This window comes from Triticum dicoccoides, chromosome 6B (genome assembly GCF_002162155.2).
Source record: "Triticum dicoccoides isolate Atlit2015 ecotype Zavitan chromosome 6B, WEW_v2.0, whole genome shotgun sequence".
Lineage (NCBI taxonomy): Eukaryota > Viridiplantae > Streptophyta > Magnoliopsida > Poales > Poaceae > Triticum > Triticum dicoccoides.
This window is the reverse complement of record NC_041391.1, coordinates 665,379,187-665,388,663: the sequence shown is the minus strand read 5'-3', so window position 1 is coordinate 665,388,663 and position 9,477 is coordinate 665,379,187.

The window sequence follows — 9,477 nt, the reverse complement described above, 5'->3', positions numbered from 1 at the left end:
AGCCCAGCCTCCTCGATCCCATCTCGAGCCTAGCCTGCCGCCACCTCCTGCCCCACGCCGCCGCCGCGCGTCGGCGACCCCGCCGCCGCCGCGCGTCGGCCCGCCCCGCCTCGCGCCGCCGCGGCCACCTCCAGCCAGCCCCGTGGCGGGCTCTCCCTCACCTCTCTATCCCAGCCGCCAGGAGGCGACCGACCCCGGCGATGCTCGATCCGGTGCCGCGACGCCCGCTGGTCGGCACCGGTGAGCACAGCACCAGGAACCACCGTTAAGCCTCAGATCCCCCTCTCCTCCATGCTCCCAAGCTCTCACTATGCGCCGCCCGGGAGGGCTCGCATTCGATGCAGAAAGGCAGCGGACGGAGCTTGCAAGGCCCGGATCCGTACGTGGCGATTTATATATAGGAAGTCCTGTTTCGGCCATCGGGACAAGTTTCGGGGTCATCGGTATTGAACCGGGACCACCGGAAGGGTCCCGGGGGTCCACCGGGTGGGGCCACCTGCCCCGGGGGGCCACATGGGCTGTAGGGGGTGCGCCTTGGCCTACATGGGCCAAGGGCACCAGCCCCAAGAGGCCCATGCGCCTAGGGAACCCTAGAGGGAAGAGTCCTCAAGGGGGAAGGCACCTCCGAGGTGCCTTGGGGAGGATGGACTCCTCCCCCCTCTTGGCCGCCGCACCAGATGCCATCTGGAGGCTGGCCGCTGCCCCTTGGGGTGGGAAACCCTAAAGGGGGCGCAGCCCTCCCCTTCCCCTATATATGAGGCCTAGGGGCTGCCCATAACACGCGATTTGATCTCTCGTTGGTGCAGCCCTGCCCCTCTCCCTCCTCCTCCTCTCCCATGGTGCTTGGCGAAGCCCTGCGGGATTGCCACGCTCCTCCACCACCACCACGCCGTTGTGCTGCTGTTGGATGGAGTCTTCCTCAACCTCTCCCTCTCTCCTTGCTGGATCAAGGCGTGGGAGACGTCACCGGGCTGTACGTGTGTTGAACGCGGAGGTGCCGTCCGTTCGGCACTTGATCATCGGTGATCTGAATCACGACGAGTACGACTCCATCAACCCTGTTCACTTGAACGCTTCCGCTTAGCGATCTACAAGGGTATGTAGATGCACTCTCCTTCTACTCGTTGCTGGTCTCTCCATAGATAGATCTTGGTGATACGTAGGAAATTTTTTGAATTTCTGCTACGTTCCCCAACAAGGCATACCCTAGGTGAACCAGATATTAGATAGACATACCCTTCTACTCGTTTATGCATCTTATTTGCTTAGAACGACGGTAGTAAATAAGATGATCCCTCATTAAAATTTCAAGAAAGTGTTCCCCCTAACTGTGCACCGTTGCAAAAGTTCGTCGTTTCGAAGCACCACGTGATGATCGGGTGTGATAGATTCTTACGTTCACATACAACGGGTGTAAGCCAGATTTACACACGCGAAACACTTAGGTTGACTTGACGAGCCTAGCATGTACAGACATGGCCTCGGAACACAAGAGACCGAAAGGTCGAGCATGAGTCGTATAGTGGATACGATCAACATGAAGATGTTCACCGATGATGACTAGTCCATCTCACGTGATGATCGGACACGGCCTGGTTGACTCGGATCATGTAATCACTTAGATAACTAGAGGGATGTCCATCTGAGTGGGAGTTCATAAGATGAACTTAATTATCCTAAGCATAGTCAAAAGATTCTTGCAAATTATGTCGTAGCTCGCGCTTTAGTTCTACTGTTTTAGATATGGTCCTAGAGAAAATTTAGTTGAAGGTTGATAGTAGTAATTATGCGGACTGGGTCCGTAAACTGAGGATTGTCCTCATTACTTCGTAGAAGGCTTATGTCCTTAATGCACCGCTCGGTGTGCTAAACCTCGAACGTCGTCTGCGGATGTTGCGAACATTTGACATACACGTTTTGATAACTAAGTGATAGTTCAGTTAAACGGTTTAGAGATGAAGCGCCAAAGACGATTTCGAAACGTCGCGGAACATGTGAGATGTTTCGAGGGCTGAAATTGGGATTTCAGGCTCGTGCCAAGAGGTATAAGACCTCCGACGATTTTCTTAGCCTGCAAACTAAGGGAGAAAAGCTCAATCATTGAGCTTGTGCTCAGATTGTTTGAGTACAACAATCACTTGAATCGAGTGGGAGTTGATCTTCCAGATGAGATAGTGATGTTTCTCCAAAGTCATTGCCACCAAGCTGCTAGAGCTTCATGATGAACTATAACATGTCAGGGATAGAAATGATGATCCTTGAGATATTCGCGATGTTTGACACCGCGAAAGTAGAAATCAAGAAGGAGCATCAATTGTTGATGGTTAGTGAAACCACTAGTTTCAAGAAGGGCAAGGGCAAGAAGGGATACTTCAGGGAACGGCAAAACAGTTGCTGCTCTAGTGAAAACCCAAGGTTGAACCCAAACCCGAGACTAAGTGCTTCCGAAATGAGGGAAACAATCACTAAAGCAGAATTACGCTAGATACTTGGTAGATGAGAAGGCTGGCAAGGTCGATAGAAGTATATTGGATATACATTATATTAATGTGTACTTTACTAGTACTCCTAGTAGCACCAGGGTAATAAATACCGGTTCGGTTGCTAAGTGTTAGTAACTCGAAATAAAAGGCTACGGAATAAACGGAGACTATCCATAGGTGAGATGACGATATGTGTTGGAAATGTTTCCAAGGTTGATGTGATCAAACATCATACGCTCCCTCTACCATCGGGATTGGTACTAAACCTAAATAATTGTTATTTGGTGTTTGCGTTGAGCATAGACATGATTGGATTATGTTTATCGCAATACGGTTATTCATTTAAGGAGAATAATGGTTACTCTATTTATTTGAATAATACCTTCAATGGTCTTGCACCTAAAATGAATGGTTTATTGAATCTCGATCGTAGTGATACACATGTTCATGCCAAAAGATATAAGATAGTAATGATAGTACCACCTACTTGTGGCACTGCCATGTAAGTCATATTGGCATAAAACGCATGAAGAAGCTCCATGTTGATGGATCATTGGACTCACTCGTTTTTGAAAGTTTGAGACATGCGAACCATGTCTATTGGTGTATACGCATGAAGAAACTCCATGCAGATGGATCGTTTGGACTCACTTGATTTTGAATCACTTGAGATATGCAAATCATACCACATGGGCAAGATGACCGAAGAGCCTCGTTTTCAGTAAGATGGAACAAGATAGCAACTTGTTGGAAGTAACACATTTTGATGTGTACAGTCCAATGAGTGCTGAGGCATGCAGTGAATATCGTTATGTTCTTACTTCACAGATGATTCGAGTAGGTGTTGAGTATATTTACTTGATGAAACACAAGTCTGAATTATTGAATGGTTCAAGTAATTTCAGAGTGAAGTTGAAGATCATTGTGACAAGAGGATAAAATGTCTATGATATGATCATAGAGATGAGTATCTGAGTTACGAGCTTTGGCACGCAATTAATACATTGTGGAAATTGTTTCACAATTAATACCGCCTGGAACACCATAGTGTGATGGTGTGTCCAAACATCATAGTTGCACCCTATAGGATATGGTGCGTACCATGATGTCTCTTATCGAATTACCACTATCGTTCATGGGTTAGGCATTAGAGACAACCGCACTCACTTTAATAGGGCACCACGTAATTCCGTTGAGACGACACCGTTTGAACTATGGTTTGGAGAAACCTAAGTTGTCGTTTCTTAAAAGTTTGGGTCTGCGACGCTTATGTGAAAAAGTTTCAGGTTGATAAGATCGAACCCAAAGCGGATAAAATACATCTTCATAGGACACCCAAAAACAGTTGGGTATACCTCCTACTTCAGATCCGGAAGCAAAAGTATTGTTTCTAGAAATGGGTCCTTTCTCGAGGAAAAGTTTCTCTTGAAAGAATTGAGTGGGAGGATGGTGGAGACTTGATGAGGTTGTTGAACCATCACTTCAACTAGTAGCAGGGTACAGGAAGTTTTTCCTGTGGCACGTATACCAATTGAAGTGGAAGGTGATGATAGTGATCATGAAACTTCGGATTAAGTCACTACTGAACCTCGTAGGGTGACAAGGATGCGTACTACTTCAGAGTGGTACAGTAATCCTGTCTTAGAGGTCATGTTGCTAGACAACAATGAACCTACGAGCTATGGAGAGGCGATGGTGGGCCCGGATTCCGACGAATGGCTCGAGGCCATAAAATCCGAGAAAGGATCCATGACTTTGGAAGAAATACTTGATGGTCATAAGTCCGTTGGGTACAGATGGATTTTAAAAGGAAGACGGACAATGATGGTAAGTATCACCATTAAGAACGCTCAACTTGTCATTAAGATGTTTTCCGACAAGTTCAAGGAGTTGACTGCCATGAGACTTTCTCATTCGTAACGATGCAAAGAGTCTGTTGGAATTATATTAGCAATTACTGCATGATTTATGAAATCTTGTAGATAGGATGTCAAAACATTGTTTCCTCGACGTTATTCTTGAGGAAAGGTTGTATGTGATACAACCAGAAGGTTTTGTCAATCCTGAAAGATGCTAACAAGTATGCAAAGCTCCAGCAATCCTTCTAAGGACTGGAGTAAGCATCTCGGAGTTGGAATGTACACTTTGATGAGATGATCAAAGATTTTGGGTTTATATAGAGTTTATGACAAACTTGTATTTCCAAAGAAGTGAGTGGGAGCACTATAGCATTTCTGATGAGTATATGTTGTTGACATATTGTTGATCAGAAATGATGTAGAATTTCTGGAAAGCATATAGGGTTATTTGAAAAGTGTTTTTCAATGGAAAACCTGGATTAAGCTACTTGAACATTGAGCATCAAGATCTATGAGGATAGATCAAAAATGCGAAATGGTACTTTCAAATGAGCACATACCTTGACATGATCTTGAAGGTGTTCAAGATGGATCAGTCAAAGAAGGAGTTCTTGCCTGAGTTGTAAGGTATGAAGTTAAGAGTTAAAGCTCGACCACGGCAGAAGAAAGAGAAAGGACGAAGGTCGTCCCCTATGCTTCAGACGTAGGCTCTATAGTATGTTATGCTGTGTACCGCACCAGAAGTGTGCCTAGCCATGAGTCAGTCAAGTGGTACAAGAATGATCCAGGAATGGATCATTGGACAGCGGTCAAAATTGTCCTTGGAGTAAATAAGGACATGTTTCTCGATTATGGAGGAGATAAAGAGTTCGGCATAAAGGGCTACGTCGATGCAAGCTTTAACACCTATCCGAATGACTCTGAGTAGCAAACCGGATACGTATAGTGGAGAAACCATTTGGAATAGCTCCAAGTGGAGCGTGGAAGCATCATTTACAATATGACATAGAGAATTGCGAAATACATACGGATCTGAATGTTGCAGACCCGTTGACTAAAACCTCTCTCACAAGCAAAACATGATCAAACCCCAGAACTCATTGAGTCTTAATCACATGCTGATGTGAACTAGTTTAGTGACACTAGTAAACTCTTTGGATGTTGGTCACATGGCGATGTGACCTGTCAATGTTAATCACATGGCGATGTGAACTAGATTATTGACTCTAGTGCAAGTGGGAGACTGTTGGAAATATGCCCTAGAGGCAATAATAAATTAGTTATTATTATTATATTTCCTTGTTCATGATAATCGTTTATTATCCATGCTATAATTGTATTGATAGGAAACTCAGATACATGTGTGGGTACATAGACAACACCATGTCCCTAGTAAGCCTCTAGTTGACTAGCTCGTTGATCAATAGATGGTTACGGTTTCCTGACCATGGACATTGGATGTCGTTGATAACGGGATCACATCATTAGGAGAATGATGTGATGGACAAGACCCAATCCTAAACCTAGCACAAAGATCGTGTAGTTCGTATGCTAAAGCTTTTCTAATGTCAAGTATCATTTCCTTAGACCATGAGATTGTGCAACTCCCGGATACCGTAGGAATGCTTTGGGTGTACCAAACTTCACAACGTAACTGGGTGGCTATAAAGGTGCACTACGGGTATCTTCGAAAGTGTCTGTTGGGTTGGCACGAATCGAGACTAGGATTTGTCACTCTGTGTAACGGAGAGGTATCTCTGGGCCCACTCGGTAGGACATCATCATAATGTGCACAATGTGACCAAGGGGTTGATCACGGGATGATGTGTTACGGAACGAGTAAAGAGACTTACCGGTAACGAGATTGAACAACGTATCGGTATACCGACGATCGAATCTCGGGCAAGTACAATACCGCTAGACAAAGGGAATTGTATATGGGATTGATTGAGTCCTTGACATCGTGGTTCATCCGATGAGATCATCGTGGAACATGTGGGAGCCAACATGGGTATCTAGATCCTGCTGTTGGTTATTGACCGGAGAACGTCTCGGTCATGTCTGCATGGTTCCCGAACCCGTAGGGTCTACACACTTAAGGTTCGATGACGCTAGGGTTATAGGGAATAGATATATGTGGTTACCGAATGTTGTTCGGAGTCCCGGATGAGATCCCAGACGTCATGAGGAGTTCCGGAATGGTCCGGAGGTAAAGATTTATATATGGGAAGTCCTATTTTGGTCACCGGAAAAGTTTCGGGTGTTATCGGTAATGTACCGGGACCACCGGGAGGGTCCCGGGGGTCCACCAAGTGGGGCCACCGGCCCCAGAGGGCTGCATGGGCCAAGTGTGGGAGGAGACCAGCCCCATGTGGGCTGGTGCGCCCCCCCCCCCCCACAAGGGCCCAAGGTGCCTAGGGTTTGGGGAGGGGGCGCCCCACCTTGCTTGGGGGGCAAGTTTCCCCCTCTCCCCCCTTGGCCGCCACCCTAGATGGGTTTTTGGGGCAGCCGCACCCCTTGGGGTGGGAACCCTAAGGCCTTGTTCGGTTGACAGGGATTTGGGAGGGGCTTGGCAGGGTTTGAGGTGGATATAATCTCCTACAAGTCAAAATCCACCCAAATCCCCTCCAATCCTCTTGAGAAGAGTTGTAACCGAACAAGGCCTAAAGGGGGCGCAACCCCCTCCCTCTCCCCTATATATACTTGAGGTTTTGGGGCTGCCATACATAAGAGTTTCCACCTCTCCCTGGCGCATCCCTACCTCTCTTTCTCCTTGTCTCTCGCGGTGCTTGGCGAAGCCCTGCTGGATCACCACGCTCCTCCATCACCACCACGCCGTTGTGCTGCTGCTGGATGGAGTCTTCCTCAACCTTTCCCTCTCTCCTTGTTGGATCAAGGCATGGGAGACGTCACCGGGCTGTACGTGTGTTGAACGCGGAGGTGTCGTCCATTCGGCACTAGGATCTCCGGTGATTTGGATCACGACGAGTACGACTCCTTCAACCCCGTTCTCTTGAAAGCTTCCGCTTAGCGATCTACAAGGGTATGTAGATGCACTCTCCTTCCCCTCGTTGCTAGATTACTCCATAGATTGATCTTGGTGATGCATAGAAAATTTTGAATTTCTACTATGTTCCCCAACATTGTCTTAATTTATTGTATGACATGCGTGTCATTGAATAACGCCATGTAATTACTTTACCTTATTGCTAACCGTTAGCCATAGTAGTAGAAGTAATAGTTGGCGAGACAACTTCATGAAGACACGATGATGGAGATCATGATGATGGAGATCATGGTGTCATGCCGGTGACGATGATGATCATGGCGCCCTGAAGATGGAGATCAAAAGGAGCAAAATGATATTGGCCATATCATGTCACTATTTGATTGCATGTGATGTTTATCATGTTTTTACATCTTATTTGCTTAGAACGATGGTAGCATAAATAAGATGATCCCTCGGTAAAATTTAAAGAAAGCGTTCCCCCTAACTGTGCACCATTGCGAAGGTTCGTTGTTTCGAAGCACCACGTGATGATCGGGTGTGATAGATTCTAACGTTCGAATACAACGGGTGTAAGCCAGATTTACACAAGCAAAACACTTAGGTTGACTTGACGAGCCTAGCATGTACATACATGGCCTCGGAACACAAGAGACCGAAAGGTCAAACATGAGTCGTATAGCAGATATGATCAACATGAAGATGTTCACCGATGATGACTAGTCCGTCTCACGTGATGATCGGACACGGCCTACTTGACTCGTCTGTGGATGTTGCGAACATCTGACATACACGTTTTGATGACTACATGATAGTTCAGTAATGTTAAACGGTTTAGAATTGAGGCACCGAGGACGATTTTGAAATGTCGCGGAACATATGAGATGTTCAAAGGGCTGAAATTGGGATTTCAGGCTCATGCCCATGCCAAGAGGTATGAGACCTCTGACGAGTTTCTTAAGCCCACAAACTAAGGGAGAAAAGCTCAATCGTTGAGCATGTGCTTAGTTTGTCTGAGTACTACAATCACTTGAATCGAGTGGGAGTTAATCTTACAGATGAGATAGTGATGGTTCTCCATAGTCACTGCCACCAAGCTATTAGAGCTTCGTGATGAACTATAACATATCAGGGATAGACATGATGATCCTTAAGGAATTCGCGATGTTTGACACCGCGAAAGTAGAAATCAACCAGGAGCATCAATTGTTGATGGTTAGTAAAACCACTAGTTTTCAAGAAGGGCAAGGGAAAGAAGGGATACTCCATGAAATGGCAAATCAGTTGCTGCTCTAGTGAAGAAACCCAAGGTTGAACCCAAACCCGAGACTAAGTGCTTCTGAAATGAGGGAAACAATCACTAAAGCAGAATTACCCTAGATACTTGGTAGATGAGAAGGCTGGCAAGGTCGACAGAAGTATATTGGATATACATTATATTAATGTGTACTTTACTAGTACTCCTAGTAGCACCAGGGTAAAAAATACCGGTTTGGTTGCTAAGTGTTAGTAACTCGAAATAAAAGACTACGGAATAAACGGAGACTATCCATAGGTGAGATGAAGATATGTGTTGGAAATGTTTCCAAGGTTGATGTGATCAAACATCGTACGCTCCTTCTACCATCGGGATTGGTGCTAAACCTAAATAATTGTTATTTGGTGTTTGCGTTGAGCATAGACATGATTGGATTATGTTTATCGCAATACGGTTATTCATTTAAGGAGAATAATGGTTACTCTCTTTATTTGAATAATACCTTCAATGGTCTTGCACCTAAAATGAATGGTTTATTGAATCTCGATCGTAGTGATACACATGTTCATGCCAAAAGATATAAGATAGCAATGATAGTACCACATACTTGTGGCACTGCCATTTGAGTCATATTGGTATAAAACGCATGAAGAAGCTCCATGTTGATGGATCTTTGGACCCACTCATTTTTGAAAAGATTGAGACATGCGAACCATGTCTATTGGTATATATGCATGAAGAAACTCCATACAAATGGATCGTTTGGACTCACTTGATTTTGAATCACTTGAGACATGCAAATCATACCATATGGGCAAGATGACTGGAAGGCCTCATTTTTCAGTGAGATGAAACAAGAGAGCAACTTGT